Here is a 3,383-nt window from a genome sequence, read left to right as displayed (position 1 = left end):
CCATGGTAGTGTTACCTCCACACTAAACTGGCTCTTCTTCCAGTGGTTTGTAAATGACACAGCCACTTCCAACTTCTTTGTTTTCTGCCCTAAACAAAAGAATTTGGAGTCTCCTAACTCAATCATCTGTCAAAATAGCTTTGTGACTCAGAGTAATGAAAGGCTACTGCAAAAACCGTCACTGAGACGGCTTGTCCCCATCCTTTCCTAAGTCCCAAATCTGAGTAAACTCAGAGCATACATTTAGTAGGTATATGAAGAACCCTCCCCACAAATATTTCCAAGTGTTATGTGCAGTAAATTACTGTGACAACATTTTCACATGCTGAAGGGCTAGCAAAGAATAGTTATTTGGTAGGAATATAAAAGGAAAGTAACACAGAAGTTGAACTTACTGTATCTGTGTTTGAACAGCACCTCACATTCAAGAAGGCTCCTTAACAACTTCAAGTAAAGATTCTACCATTGGTTGCAACTGGTCCTAAAGAAAACTGTGTCAATATAAAAAAGTGGATAATCCTAGCCAAAACATTGCCTAAAATTTGCATCACAAAACCCAGTTTGTTTCTTCAGGCAGATGTATTGAAACACAAAAATTTTCATACATTCCTTGAATCTCAGTGATAAGAAAAAATATTTCTAGTACTTTCATTAGTAGAAGATTTTTCACAGAAACAGGAGAAACATTAACTTTTCCTAATTTTTTTTTAGTGAAATGTCTTTGCCTACAAAGTGACCTATATGATCCCATATAGAACAAGCATACCATTTATCACAATTGCCATTTACTCTTGAATATTTTTTTTCTATGACCTTTGGCTGCTGCTGTTGTATATTCAAAGTCCATAATGTGCAGCCCAAGCTGCAGGCACACTGAAAAAACTATATATAAAACATGTCAAAGCAGTAATTCAGAACTTCTAAGTGGTGTGGGCAGGTCAGTTAATTTTCGAGTACTAAACAACACAAAACTTTCAACAATATTCTCATGTCAAATTTCCTCACTGCTTCTTTCCATCTTGCTTCACTTAAAAAGTGTGGCTATAAACCACTGGGGTTGATTAAATCCCTCTGGAATATTAATCAAGAGTTAAGGTATGTTTTTGTTCAGTGCCTAGTCCCAAGGTGCTTCATTAACCTAATTTCCAAATAGTTCAAAAACCAATTAACTGATCCAGGGGCTCTCCCAAAGATGCCTTATGCCCAAAGGTGCCTTGGCCAAATTAATCTTTCTAAGAATACCAGAAGACATGTTCATTCTTCAGCCTACTTAACACTGCCTTGGTTTCATCATCCACTGGTGAATAGTGGAGGAGTAACAAATAAAGGCACAATGCACATGTACAAGATGGGGAAGGGAAATAAACTGCAGGGCAGAAGTAAAACCTTCCACACTGTGCATTTCCAAATTTATGTTCTCTATATACTGTAGGGGAAAGCTGGGCATTCCAGAATGGTTTATACAACTGTCAATAAGCTGATGGCAACTTGTCATGCATCTGAGTTTGACTTGACAATGTGATGCAGTACCCTGCTCAGACTATCATAAGCAGGGCTTCTGCACAGCAGGGTCAGACTGTGTACAATAATATAAAGTAGGAGACAGGACCAATATCACAAATATAGGCTTTTTTTTTTTTTTTTCTGGCTGGTGATTTGCAGGGTTTTTCTGTCTCTAAGAAAATTTCAAAGTTGCATTATCGGTGTATTGCTTTTCAAAGGCAACACTCCTGATTTCCACAGTAGCCCTCTAGTGTTCTTGTATCAAGATTTCCTGGCAGGATAGATTCTGCAGATGAGGCAAGACAAAGTCCAATGTCTGGAATTAATCCTAGGTTCAGGTTTTGTCTGCATCAGCAAGTAGCATGGCTCAATAGGAGCAGTCCTGTAGAGTGCACAGTCCTCGTGCTGCTGCTGAGTACAGACTGCCTGTACTGTATATGGAAATGGGTGCAACACAACTTCAGACTTCTTGTGTTAAACATCAGCTGTCACCCTAGCAGGCATCCAAGAAAGGGTTCTGAGGATGAAAATCCATGCAGAGCTAGTGAGGTCACCTCTGCAGGCAAAGTTCCACTCTGTTCACAGCCCTAAAGGTACACTCTCATCCCGAATGTGATGACTGAACTGAATGAAGAGGTTTTTCCAAAATCATACAGTGGTAATTTTAAGAGGTGGAAAAAAAGACACTGGCAAAATCAAAAGCAGACAAAGTTTCAGCCTTGTCCTCAAACTGGCAGCAGGGTTCACCCACTCGCTTTGGGTCTGTGCCTCCCTAAAATAGAAGAAAACACAGGACATGGAGATACAAGGTAATCAACCCACCTTCACAGGGGCACATATCTCTCTGAAGTGTCTTTAGAGCCTGTCAGAGTGTGTTAGGTATTGGAGTAAAATGTTTCTTAAAATGTATCTTTTAAAAGCTTTTACATTTCTTCCCCCTCAGCTTTGCCCTACTGCTGTTGCCCGCTCTGGTGCGTGGGTTGTGGAGGATGGCACGGCACAGCACAGTGTGAGAAATCCATGGCAAACTGAGCATGGAAGCCATCACTCTGTGTTCTCACTGCCCTTTGGAGTAAATCAAAAGAACTTTGCGCCCAGGTGGCTAAAAAGGCCAATGGCATCCTGGCCTGTATCAGTAATAGCGTGGCCAGCAGGAAAAGGAAGTGATCATCTCCCTGTACTCAAACCTCGAAGATCAAACCTTGAATCCTGCGTCCACTTCTGGGCCACTCTATTCAAGAAGGACATTCCAGTATCCAGAGCAGAAATTGGTGAAGGCTCTGGAGTGCATGTCCTATGAGGAACGACTGAGGGAGCTGGGGGTTCAGCCTGGAGAAAAGGAGGCTCAGGGGTGACCTCATCACTCTCTACAAGTGCCTGAAAGGACGCTGCAGCCAGGGGGGGGATTAGCCTCTTCTCCCAGGCTACCAAGAAGAGAACAAGAGGATATAACCTCAAGCTGTGCTAGGGGAGGTTCAATCAGGACATTTTAAAAAGTTTCTTAACAGAAAGGGTGATTAGACATTGGAATGGGCCCAAGGAGGTGGTGCAGTCATCACCCTTGGAGGTGTTGAAAAGGACTGGATATGACACTGGGTACCACGGTCTTGTTGTTTGATCATAGGTTGGACTCGGTGACCTCAGAGGTCTTTTCCAGCCTATTTGATTCTGCGGCTCTGTGGAACATGGGGCAGGAGGACACGGCAGGGGTCCGGCCGAGGGGAGGCGGGCAGCCCGGAGCCCCGGCACAGCTCCCTCGGCGGGCCGGGCGTGCCGGCGGGAGGGCCTTACCCCGGCCGGGCCGGGCCGGGGCGGGGCGGGGCGGGGAGAGCGGGGCCCTCCCGGCCGGGCTCCGGCGGGGGCACTGCGGGCGGCGAGGC

The sequence above is a fragment of the Fringilla coelebs genome (assembly GCF_963513975.1).
Source record: "Fringilla coelebs genome assembly, chromosome: 2".
In the NCBI taxonomy this organism is placed as follows: domain Eukaryota; kingdom Metazoa; phylum Chordata; class Aves; order Passeriformes; family Fringillidae; genus Fringilla; species Fringilla coelebs.
The sequence above is the reverse complement of the archived record's forward strand: the minus strand, read 5'-3'. Positions refer to the sequence as shown.